The 13,822-nt window shown below is 37.4% G+C and overlaps 1 protein-coding gene across 1 annotated transcript in view; it reads left to right on the top strand.

Moving 5' to 3' along the window:
• The window catches only part of LOC142320978 (zwei Ig domain protein zig-8-like), a 327,902-nt gene that overhangs the window by 141,157 nt on the left and 172,923 nt on the right, over positions 1-13,822 (top strand). The gene's annotated exons all lie outside the window — the stretch shown is intronic.

Here is a 13,822-nt window from a genome sequence, read left to right as displayed (position 1 = left end):
CTTATCATTATTAAAGACGTATACGAGATAAAAATTTTAGGTCTCTGCTCAAAAATATTATTCAATTTCTTGAAAACAGTAGTGAAAAAATGCATCTACAAAGCTTTATATATCCTATTTAAGATCAGCTTAGGTGGAATAATTGAATACAAATATCAAATAAAACGACTGAAGTTTTAAATATTAGTATATTTCATTTATCCCTTTTATCTGAGATACTAAATTCAGATATACCTGTCTATTTTTTTGTTGACGATGATTCGGAGAAATACCACTTACGTACCCCCAACACAAATGGGGAAGTTTCGGATTCGCACCGGTTCGGCTAGGTGCTGTTAGAAGCCTATGTGTACCCGCACCCTACCAACTAAAACTCCTCTTTCACCCTTGGTTCCCCACCCTTTCTGGAACAGCTTAAGCAGGTATTTAATCTAGAAGGGGAGTAATACACCCATACACTCATTCATACACCATACACACAGTAACGCATACGTTACTTACAAATGAACAGTATAGTGTACTACATCATACAAAACATGATCAAAGGTTGTGTACCAAGAACACATACTCAGATTATAACATATTCCGTAAGCATCTAATCACGGACTACAGGGTTACTCCGTCACACATACACAGTAATGCATAGATCAATCACAGAAATAAGAACTTAACCTAAAAGACAAAGAAATGTACACCAAAATAACAAAACATGTAAATCAAATATACTCACCTACCAATCTCAATTACAATGAAGTCGCAATCACGAATATAACAGCTCAGCTTCACATTATCAAAATCAATCAAAGAACAAAAGTAATCATACCGCAGGAGATCAAATACTACAAGTATACAACATGTAGTAAAAGAATACATCTAAATAAAAACATCAAAGTTAGTAAATACCTTACACAACTACTATCAATTCGCAAGCAAACATCAAGTAATGACACCCGTTCCTCGTCAAGCACAAGTGAGCATATCTCATTCTGCTACGACCACAATCAGGCACAAAGACAGAGTGCCGCTATCCTCATCGCACCCAGGTAACCCTCACAAGTTCAGGGGCCCCCTATGTACTCAGTCGTGGGAGTGATCGTTCACGCGCCCTCCGACGCCCTGTTCCATTTCGGTTCTTCTCTTATGCATGTAGCTTTCTCATCACTGTCTTGACGAAGTCTTCCACCGCCCTTCATTGCGCCTCATCTTGCGTGAGGATCCTTTGTGTCTCCTCAGGGGAAAACATGTGATCGATGTTAGTTTTTCAAGCATCTCGCTCCTTTCATCGGTGAATCTCGGGCATGCAAAAAATACGTGAAAGCGGTTTCCTTCACGTCACACTCTGGGCAGGTGTCCGCGTGGTCTAGCCTAAATCTGTATAGGTAACATCTAAAACCTCCATGACCCGCCAGGAACTGTTATCTCGTATTCCTGCGAGCGATGTCTCTTATTATACTAATCGTTAACATTGCTTATGAGTTGATGAGTCCATCTACCCTTGGAAGACCGGTTCCACCGCTCCTTCCACATACCCATCAGCTCATCTTGAATTTTCTTTTTCAATCTCTTCTTTTCTGCTGCAGACAGTGGTCCAAGTTCGGAGACCCTGCAGCGCTTTATTATTTATAAATATATAGGCAGGAGTCCGTCTAAAACCTCTACTGCTTCTCGTGAGACCTTTCTAAAGGCCGATGCCACCCGAAGGCAACATCTCCTATGAACAAACTCACATTTACCTCTGTATTTGGCTACTTCAATACACCTGACCACAGCTGGACACCATAGAGTAGGGTTGAATACAACACCCCAGTCAGCAGCTTTCTCCTCTGTAGAGAAGATGGTCCCCCTTTATTCGGCAGAAGTTGAGCAATCAGTTTCCTCGTTCTCTCAGCCTTTTCACATGCTTGGAGTGCATGGGCCTCTAACCTAAGTCTAGAGCCCACCCACACACCCAGGTATTTGATCGCTGGCTGTGATACTACCTGTTTTCCGTCCAGAATCACCCTCAATGTTGGTTTTCTTTTAGTAGCAATAACGGGATAAGGCTTCCTCCCCGGGTCAGCTTGTACGTCCTGTATTAGTTGAGACAAGCATCTCTTCTTTGATTGGGCAATTAGTCTGCTTAGTTCCTTCCTACACACCTTGTACGGTTCTAGGTATACAGAACGTACAGAGTGTAGTTACGCCCTACTTATGCGCCTCCTGAGCTGTGGCACTCGTTCCTCTTGAGCGCTAATTCTTCGTCCACTAGTAGGTAGAGGGATGTCCCCGTCTTATGCACTTACGTGGGACGGAATAGGTCTCTTCTAATGTGCATGTGTTTTCCTGCACAGTAATGTCTTGATGAACCCCTTGCAGATCAAGTTCCTCTATGAATACTGCAGACCCAACGATTCTGGCACTCCAGCCCACAAATGTGGGTGAGTCATCCTCCACAGTTCCCGTATCTGCTAGTGTCATTAGGACAGCCTAGTGACCACTAGCCACCTAGTGATCTGACACCTCTAATCGTGACTTGGTAATGCCATCCGAGCCAAATAGCCATCCCAGAATCTCAGTCATTAACTTTTTCAGCAACCTCTGGGGAGGCAAAGGTCACATCAAAATGGAACCCTTCACGCCTCTCTTAATGGTGTACTCTCCCCCGACATTGAGTACAACTATATCAAGTGCCACGACCATATCATCATCAGAGCGGTGCCTCTCTCAGTTGTCCTGGTCGATAAACAATTGGTCGACCAGGCATTGAAGTCCCCGACCAAAAAGATCCGCCGACGGGCCGAAATATCCCTGTGTATGACGGTTAATGTCTAATTCTCTATGGAGAAGTTGGGGGGAAATAACACGAGTAGTAATATACTCCTGCGATTATCACACTGACAAAATCAAGCCCACATTTTATTTCGAGCATTGAGTGCGACACACAGGTCCACAGCGCTACCCTGCCATCTTCCGAGATAATCCAACCTGGGCGGGATCGTGGTGGATATGGCTCAGAGATGAAAGTGATGTCGGTGCCTGTCTCTGTCACGTGTCTGACAATCAAGTCCTACACCAGCGCGTAGTTTGAGGAAATCAAGTTAGGTTAGATGTGAAGATGTCCATTTGAGGCCTACTTGAAGGCTAAATTTGATATTTGTTTTACTGATGCAAATATCTGCCGAGGCATTTATATCAGCTGCATCCCGACCAAGGCTTGGCTGATGATTTTGAGATGTAATCAGTTAGAGGGCCTAAAGACGACCTCCGGTAAAGACCCTCAGGGCTTGGAATGGAGGAGGTGTGGCGACTGGTAACGTCACAAAATGAGTGTTTTCCCCCGACGATGTTAGGATGTGATCATTGGAGGTGGCGTCTGAATGTGGCCACACTAGTGTTCCCGTAACCTGACCTAATCGTTGTTTTAGTATATTCAGGCATCTCCTGTTCAAAATACTGTGGATTGGCCTTGTCGAACCTTATTCGGCTGTATATCATTTTCTAGATCCCTCATTCTGATGAAGGCAATCCTCGTTCTGGTAATGACCTACCTACCTAACTACCTACCTACTACCTACTACCTACCTACCTTACTACCTACGTACGTACCAACCTATCAACCTACCAACCCTATCAACTACGTATCTACCCTCCTAACTACCTACCTACCTACCTAACTACCTACCTACCTAACTACCTACCTACCTAACTACCTACCTATCTAACCTACCTACCTATTTACTAGGTAGTAAATAGGTATTTATATAGATAGGTTAGGTAGGTACCTAACTATCTACCTATCTACCAACTACCTATCTATTTACTGCCTACCTAACTACCTACATACCTACCCACCTTCCTACATAACTACCTAACTACCTACCTGGGTCTATGTAGTTCCCTCTAGATCTCTTATTCTGATGAAGGCAGTACTCGTCCTGGTAATGACACTCCCTTCTTTAATATTTGCGGCGATTGTGATTTTGAGCGTACCTGCATTATTTTCTTTGACTTTGACCATCATATCGTTGTTATTATTTCTCCTTATTGACAGTATCTCTGATACTTCGGGGATCGCAATTTCTTTCTTGAGCATCATGGAAAGGTCAGCATAGGACGTATCCGGCCTGATCACGATAGTGTCGGATTTATGATTCGTCCCTTCTGTGGTGTCACTTCCTGGTAATGGTGTGTGTTTGCCACCTGGCGAGACAATGTGGTATTGACTATCACTCCTTCCTTTTATTCCAGTATTTTTCTTACATATACATAAACAGTGGAGTCCTCCGTATATTTCTGTCTGGGCAGGACCCATCGTTCTTTATTTCATTATATGCCTCTACTAATGTCTGCTCAGTATCAGCACCGTTGTCTGTATACAACATGATACTTGTTTGAGGGCGTCTACGACCCCTGTACTGCCAGTTATGCTTGCTTCTAATGTAGCTATCGTAAATTCCTCTGCTCTAATGTCGGCTTTGCTAAGGAACCAGGCCACTTGCCTGGCTGCCAACTCTCCATCGACTTGCCCGCTTTAAGGGTATGTATATCCACAACTGCAACAGTGTCCACAGTTCCCTCTCTTTTATCTGATGTCCCCACGTGGGTGTTCTTAAATGCTCGTTTGGTCAGTTCTTTTTTATAAGCTCTAGTAGCTCTGTGGCTGATACTCCACTCTCGAACGCATCCTAATTGGGACAACCTGTGTCCATTTGAGTCTGTGTACCCACTGCATAAGTAGCTTAAGCGTTATTCTTATTAGCATCAGCCAACTTCCTCAGATCCCATACAGCGATGTTGAGGTCATTTCTACTCTGTAATGCTGTTCTTGACTTTTTTATCAATATTCTTCTTAAGTTCTTTGGTAAGTCGCTCAAATATGCAGCGATTTGTCCAGTTCCTTCTTTTTCGATTGCGATAGGAGATCGACTCGCCTTGGGTCTTATGTTACCTTTACTTTTGAAATATATCGGTCTGGTTTGGTGCTACAAATACACAGCTCTAATCCTTTTTACTTCCTTGTACAAAGTAAAAGAAGTATTGTGATTGCGAAAAGTTTAGATTTTCAGATTTCATCGGAAATATCCATTTTGACCATTCCTGAATCCAGTTTGACTACTTTCGGCGTGCCGTCTGTACGTACGTACGTATGTATCTCGCATAATTCAAAAACGATTAGCCGTAGGATGTTAAAATTTTGTATTTAGGACTGTTGTAACATCTAATTGTGTACTTCTTTTTTTGATTCCATTAGACTGAACAAAACAGCCCAAAATCCAAAAGATTTGTATTTTGGACTTTTTCTTAACTGCTGTAATAAACCCTCATTGAGAGATTTCAGCGATATATCATAAGTGGTACTTATTTTCATTAGTTCCAGAGTTATAACCAAATAAATAAATTAATAATTTATAAATAAATTTTAATTAATGAAATATTTGGATCTTACAAGGGGAAGGTACATGGGTTCGAATCCGACTTTTTTTAAATTTAAATATATTTATTTATTAATAATTGTTAGCCCCTGATTGTAAAAATGTTATACAATAAATAATAATAATACAATAATAACAATAAAAAAAAAAATTATGTAAAATTATCAGAAGTTATTCATAAAATAAAATTTTATGCATTTTTCATTTTTTTAAAGTGTACAAGAAAGTCATGTTGTGTCCACATCAGATTTTTTTTTTAAATTTGCAGTAATTGATTTTTTTTAAATTTGCAGTAATTGTGATTGGGGATCGATTGTTTTAATTAAGTGTTTAAACAATATATTAACAATGATTTACATTAAAAATACTTAAAATAGAATTTTTATAATTGGTGGACATGTTCATTGGAATGCATTTGAGTTTAGGTACTTCAAATCTAATTAAAGATTAAAATGATGAATTACGCAACTCTCTATGAGTCGATCGGATAACAGGGTAATTTTTTCAATACTAAATAATTAATTAATGTTTAATTTTATTTGTTCAATTACTTTTTACTTTCGTAGAATACTTATTTTTTCATAAGTATTTAAAAATTTTACCTTTAATATAACAAAAATAATTAATTATTAACTCTGTTTAATAATATGTTTACTAAAAATATAATTCACTTTTGTTTAAGGACTTGCCTAACCTAATCAAACGATTTAAACAAAAAAAGTGTATATATATATATTTTTTTTTTTCTGTTGATGATGATTGAGTACCAGTGCAAGAAAGGATTTAAATTTAGTCAAAAAGGTTAGATAAACCAAGTTGTGCAGTAATGTTTAAAATTGTATGCTAAGAATTAAAGTAACTAATTTGGTTTGAAAGAATTTCATTGGAAAAAATATTTACTGGGAATTGGGTTACCGTATTGGAAAATGAATCATCGCTTTTTTGTCATTTACTGCTTTTGCACGTATTCTTTTTCTGTTAGTTTTAAGTGAAAATCATTTATATGAAAATTAAACCCAATTATATTTTTTTATATTCTTCAATTAATTTTTTTAATAAAAATGAAAAAAATATTTTTCTGTAAGAGTAGTTAAGAATTAATAAATGATTTTTTGAGCAAGTTTGTTTATTCTATAGGTAGGTTAACTACGGGACAAGACTGATATTGCTAGTCTAACAAGTAGTGATTGAGAATTTCAAAACATATACTGAAATTTGTATTATATACTTTTTTTATAAATTAATTCACCATACAAGTTCGAAGCTCGTGGGTAGGAATATGAGTATTAAAATTTTGTAGCGAATGAAAACTCCTATACATAACCGATATTCGAACCCGGGACCTCCGGACGAAAGGCCGAGTCGTTACTACTTCGCCAAGATCTTAAAACTAATTTTTTTAAAAATCTATCGTACTTGCATATTAATAAATAACAAACAAATAAATGCGCTAAACTAAGACACCTATTCATTTATTCAACTACGAATATAAAGTCTGATTTAAATTTGATAACATGAAAACCTAAATGTTAAATCCTGAATATTTTTGTGATAAATATTTAGTTTATAAAATTGGATTTTTGCCTTACTTTACTTACAATAGCTTACTATATACTTTTCTAAAAGTAAATGAACTAAAAAATTGATCACGTGGCCACAATTCTTGAGAAATCTATCAATTGCAATCGCATACATCTAACTTTTATAAAATAAATGTTAAAGAGAAAGTTATTCATAAAATTTTAAATTGGTAGAAAAATACAAAAATACATCTAATTTCCATAACATGAAACATATGTATATTTTTTTTTAAATTCAGCAGTCAATCTCAAAGTCTACTTTTTTTGGAAGAGAAAAATAATGTTCATAAAAATCGTACTTGCACGCGCTTCTCATGTTTCTAAACAAAGCATCGTAATACAAACTGTAGCTTATTTTCTGGATCTAAAGCAGGATATACAGAAAGTGTTTTAACGTGTATATTTGTGTGTGTGTGTGCGCGCGCACGCGCGTGTGTGTGTGCGTATATATATATATATGTGTGTGTGTGTGTGTTCAACAACGCAATGTTGCGAAGGCATATATTAAAGTAGTCGGTAATATTCAAAATTTGTTTCTAGGGAAGGAACATCAAGCTATTTCCATCATATACAGGTAGAACCACTCCTATGAGTTGTAAATGGAAAGCAGTGGGTGGTCCATATTATTCAAGGAAAATCTACTGTCCACATATATATTGCATCCTATCTCATATATTTAGGAATAGAACTAACTAATTTATCATTTTTTTTAATGTTTAAATTATTTTAGTCTTCAAATTTTTTAAATATTGAAAACGACATATATTGTTACAATATTTATGAATAATAACTTAATATACGTAAAACTGGATGAAAGGTTGAATTTGGATATAAATCTGGTTTGTATATTGCCCATGCAATGAACTACTTTTGCCATTGTAAAATTATTTGTTGTTAATTATCTATACTTCTACCTTAAAAGAACTTAGTAACAAATCATGGCTGCTGAGTGGTAATATTAAAATTTTAACTAAATGTTTAAATCATGCTTAGATCGAATAAAACTCTTGAATAAGCAGGTTTGGGTGAGTAATTATTTTTATTAATATGAAAAGTGTCGAAATTAGATGCACTAATCGTTAATTTACACTTTAAGCAAATTGTAAACTCTACACATCTGCATTACAATAGGGAATTTTTCGTTTTAATTATATTAAAGCTAGTAAAATTTTATAATCTCCGGGACCATCGTTAGGTGTTACTTCAGAGAATGAGATGAATGAAAATTTTTGTAGCGTGTGAAAATGCCGTGCCTGACTGGGATTCGAACCCGGGACCACCGGATGAAAAGCCGAAACGCTACCACTCGCGCCACGGAGGCCGGCGATATGTTAAAGCTAGTAAATTATATGCTACTTTTTACAAGTAACTTTTTTTTACTTTTTTAATGCTTTGAAGATATTAATCTGCACTTACACTGACAAAATTAACCAAAAATGAATTTAAAATGTTAATTTTTCTCTAAATGTCAGAATTTTGTTTCTCAAGTTATGTTTACTACAAATCTTGTAAAATTATTTCTCCGCCTAAAACTTTACTTTGGAAAATAATTGTATTAATAAAAAAATAGTATGAAGTGTGCGGCGTGATTAATAGTAACTAGTTAAGGTATAAAACATTAAAATTGGTTAGAAGAAGACTAAGACACAGCTAATGAATCACAGTACTACTTATAGTAATGAAAATTATCGTTTGATTTTAGCAGGTAAAACACGTTTCACATTAGTTTTGTTTTTATCACATTTTAAAATAATTATGCTTTTATATTTCTCCTCATGTATCCTGAGGATCCACTGCCGGATGTCAGGAATGAGCCTGTGCGTCCATATATCACGGCTTGACAGCTCACATCTCCTACCAGTTGCTTAGTATCACTTCTCTTGCTTCTTCCTTAGAGCAGTCGTCCGCGATGTTCTTTTTTTCTTCTAGCAGTAGTGACAGTGGTGGAAGACTCCTTTGCACATAGTGCGAACAATCTCCTAGCCACGATAGTCCTCTCCTTCAACCATTCCTGAAAGGTAAGCACCTACTTTGTAAAAGTAGGTGCTTACCTTTTTCCTTTTGAGCTCTCTGATAATTACCCTCCAGGTAACACTCCCAAACGCGTTATGGATGTCTAGTAAAACAACGACCTCAACCATTAGCGTAGGCCAGATGCCCTGAACGGCAATATCCACAGTTAAGACGGCATTCGTCGCTGATCTTCCCTGCTGAAAAACAAATTGATTATCACAGAGACCCCAGCCCATCTCTACTTCATTCCTTAATCTGCTCGCCAACATTGTTTCTAACAGTTTATCCAATAAGTTTAATAATCAGATCGGCCTGAACGCTGTAGGATCATCCTTATCTCTGCCCTCCTCCCTTAGCAGGACAAGCCTTGCACTTTTCCATTTCTTTGGGATATGTTTGAACTGCAAAATGTGATTGAACAAATCCAGTACAAAAAATGGAATGATTTCAACCATCACCTTCACTAAATGTGCCAGTACCCTACCAAGACCGGGACGCTTTTACTTTTTAACTTTACAGAAGCGGTTTCCTGTAGCGTAAACAATGGAATATCATCCGCTACGAACTCTTTCCACTTGGTGACGGCATGGGGGAAAAGAGCTTGCATAACCCTGTCAGTCATCTGTCTTGATAATACCAGCAACCTCCTACTGAATCTGCCTGTTACTACTTTATATCCCATGCTCCACGGGTTTTAATTTAATTCCTCGCACAAAATTTTCCAGCTGATTTACTTCGATTTGAGTATGGCTGCTTTTAGTCTTCTTCTCGCATTTCTGAGATTCTCGAATACCGTCTCTACATTCTCTGTCAGACCTCTGCATCCTAGATGCTGAACCCTCCTACGAATTGTCCTACAGGCGCGACTGAGAACCACTACTTCCTGCCTCTACCAGTATACTGACTTCCTATGAGTTGATCGACATTTCCCGATACTTGTCTCTACCAGTTCTGACATAATCTCCGTGAACTCTTCCTACCCAAGCGAACGAGCCTTATAACTCTCCCTAAAACTCTCTATATCCTTGGATTCAACTCTTCTTGGACATCTTGTGTTTAGTAACACAATTCTATCGTTGATCACAATTTCGATTCCACGATGGTCCCTCAGGATATCATCCTCCAACACCCGCCATTCCGTCACTCTAGCCGCAACGTCTTCCGTAGCAAAAGTAACAACTATCCATGACTTCTCCTCTCTTCTCTCAAATGATTAAAAACTGCAACCACACCATCAATTATACCTAGGCTCCTCTTCAGGTGGAGGAAGAAACAGTCTCTGTGCAGTCAAATTTTCAGTCCACGGTCACCCCTCACAGTACCTGTTAGGCTTGCTTACTAAAATAAAGTTGCATCCAGAAGTCTTAGCCTTTACCTTCAAAAGGTTGTGGACAGGTCTATTTCTATTAACGTTTAGTTGTAATAGTCTCATTTCGCCTCATGTCAGCTAGCCATGTGTTCTCCACACCACTACTCCCTATGTTTGCTGCATAATTAGCCTTGAAATGATCTTTTTTGCTGCACCTAAAGCAAGACCTGCTGCAGTCTGGCCAATCACACCTTGCTTCTTTGTGGTCCATCCACCTGCACCTGTAACATCGCTCAACTCAGAGCAGAAAGCCAGCTGACAGGACACCCAGCCTATTCGCACTCTGCCTTTTTGACAGAGGGTGTCCAAAGTTAAAGCTGGCACCACAAGTGTGGCTGTCCTCATATTTCCATAAGCTCTCTTCATAGATAGGCTCCGGCACTGATCCAGCTCTTGGTTCACTACCATATTGATAGCCCTCTTTACCTCCTCTTCTGTGATCAGCTCGTCTATATCCCTTATTGTTATTCTTTTGACTCTTTCCCCTCCTTTTGTAGGTAACATTCACTTCTTCGACACCACCCATTATCTTCTTCTGCAACTTCTTTGCACCTTGTTCTTCGCCCTTTACCCTTATCAGCAGCTCTCCGTCCTGGCCCTTTCTCATAGACAAGATTTCAGGTATCTCTCTCCCAATGCCATTCTTTACCTGCCATAGCAGGTCTGCATAACTTTTATTGTTTGCTGACTGCCAACTTCTTTGACAGAGGTTCCTTGGTTCTCTCCATCTACTTAGTTCATGCTGTATCTTATTCAAGGAGGTAGACCTCCATCTTAATTGCTTTTCTCCTCCCTGCATATTCGAGAAGTTTTTTCATCTGGATGCTTGTTCTATCTCCGGTTACCCCAAATACCGTTCTGTTGTTGGATAATTAAAAAATTCTATTCACACCATTACTCACATCCTCAACCACTTTATGCTCTCTCTGCGAGATATCTACAACAACCACAAAAACCTATGTACTTCTTCTTCCACTTCCTCTCCCATGAGGACGTTTGTATTTGGGTTAAAGTCCAAGAGCTGCCCAGACTTCAGCCTGCTCTTGGCTGCCAAGTGTTTGACAAGTTTTAATAAAAATATGCACATATTTTACAAAATATACATTTTTTTTATAAAATATATCATACAGTGGGCTAAATATCAGATTCTTCTGTATGCAAATAAAACATAAAAAATAAAAATATTCTATAATCTTGGAAATGTTGATTTTCCTGTTGGTAATAATCAGATGATATAATATCTATTCAGTTATTATTCAGTTCATTTGTGTACCTATATCTAGAGCAAATATACTAAACAAGTATGAGCTACGATTATGATTAAGAATGAGCTCGTATTATGCTTCAGTGTTGATGAAAAATAAATAATGATATTTCTGCTGTTCATGAAGAACTCCGTACAACCTTTCCTATTGTTTAAGTCACTAATAACTCATCAATATAAGATGAACATAAAATTTGAAACTATTGTAGGGATATGGAAAATAATCTATGATCAGTTAAACGTAGAACTAATTGTTTAGAAACAATTTGTTACAGAGATATTTTAGACAATAGCACTCAAATGTCAAACATAGACTTCCATACGGTTGGAAATACTCAAAACAAGTTTACGTAAGTTTCTAGCGAAACTGAAGTTTATATTTCATCGATGATTTTGGCAGAAAATTGTAATTTTGTATAAAATTTATTATTTGCTGCAGAATAGATCCTCAGTTCTTTTGCTCAACAAAGAAAAATATCTTTCATATTAATATTTGATTCGAGTAGTAAACCTGTCATAATTGTATTCTGAAAATTCTGGAATAATAAATTATCATACCTGATGTTAATGTTAATGTTAATTCTACGAGTCGGAGCGTGGAATGTTAGAAGCTTAAAAAAGGTTGGTAGGCTAGAGAATTTAAAAAGGGAAATGGATAGGGTAAACGTGGATATAGTAGGAATTAGTGAGGTTCGGTGGGAAGAGGAAGGCGACTTTTGGTCGGGTGACTTTAGAGTAATTAACTCGGCATCAAATAATGGGCAGGCAGGAGTAGGTTTTGTGATGAACAAGAAAATGGGGAGGAGAGTGGAGTATTTCAAGACGCATAGCGATAGAGTCATTGTAATAAGGATAAATTCAAAACCTAAACCGACAACGATTGTTAACGTCTATATGCCTACAAGCGCCCATGATGATGATGAGGTAGAATGTGTATACGAAGAGATTGATGAAGCAATTAAACACATAAAAGGAGATGAAAATTTAATGATAGTTGGAGATTGGAATGCAAGCATTGGAAAAGGCAAGGAAGGAAATATAGTGGGTGAATACGGGCTGGGCAAAAGGAATGAAAGAGGGGACCGACTTATAGAGTTTTGCACGAAGTATAATTTAGTAATTGCCAACACCCAATTTAAAAATCATAATAGAAGAATATACACTTGGAAAAAGCCAGGCGATACTGCAAGGTATCAGATAGATTATATCATGGTTAAGCAAAGATTTAGAAATCAACTCGTGGACTGCAAAACTTACCCTGGAGCAGACATTGATAGCGACCATAATTTGGTGATAATGAAATGTAGATTGGGGTTTAAAAACCTGAAGAAAAGGTGTCAGATGAATCGGTGGAATTTAGAGAAGCTTGAGGAAGAGGTGGTAAAGAAGATTTTTCAGGAGGACATCGCTAGAGGTCTGAGTAAAAAAGATAAGATAGAAAATGTAGAAGAAGAATGGGAGAATGTTAAAAAGGAAATTCTTAAATCAGCAGAAGCGAACTTAGGCGGAATAAAGAAAACTGGTAGAAAACCTTGGGTTTCAGACGATATATTGCAGCTGATGGATGAACGTAGAAAATATAAGAATGCTAGTGATGAAGAAAGTAAAAGGAACTATCGGCAATTAAGAAATGCTATAAACAGGAAGTGCAAACTGGCGAAAGAAGAGTGGATTAAAGAAAAGTGTTCAGAAGTGGAAAGAGAAATGAACATTGGTAAAATAGACGGAGCATACAGGAAAGTTAAGGAAAATTTTGGGGTACATAAATTAAAATCTAATAATGTGTTAAACAAAGATGGTACACCTATATATAATACGAAAGGTAAAGTCGATAGATGGGTGGAATATATTGAAGAGTTATACGGAGGAAATGAATTAGAAAATGGTTTTATAGAGGAAGAAGAGGAAGTTGAGGAGGATGAAATGGGAGAAACAATACTGAGATCTGAATTTAAGAGAGCATTAAAAGATTTAAATGGCAGAAAGTCTCCTGGAATAGACGGAATACCTGTAGAATTACTGCGCAGTGCAGGGGAGGAGGCGATTGATAGATTATACAAACTGGTGTGTAATATTTATGAAAAAGGGGAATTTCCGTCAGACTTCAAAAAAAGTGTTATAGTAATGATACCAAAGAAATCAGGGGCAGATAAATGTGAAGAATACAGAACAATTAGTTTAACTA

Source organism: Lycorma delicatula, chromosome 3, assembly GCF_047948215.1.
Source record: "Lycorma delicatula isolate Av1 chromosome 3, ASM4794821v1, whole genome shotgun sequence".
Lineage (NCBI taxonomy): Eukaryota > Metazoa > Arthropoda > Insecta > Hemiptera > Fulgoridae > Lycorma > Lycorma delicatula.
This window is presented reverse-complemented; position numbering and strand designations above follow the sequence as displayed.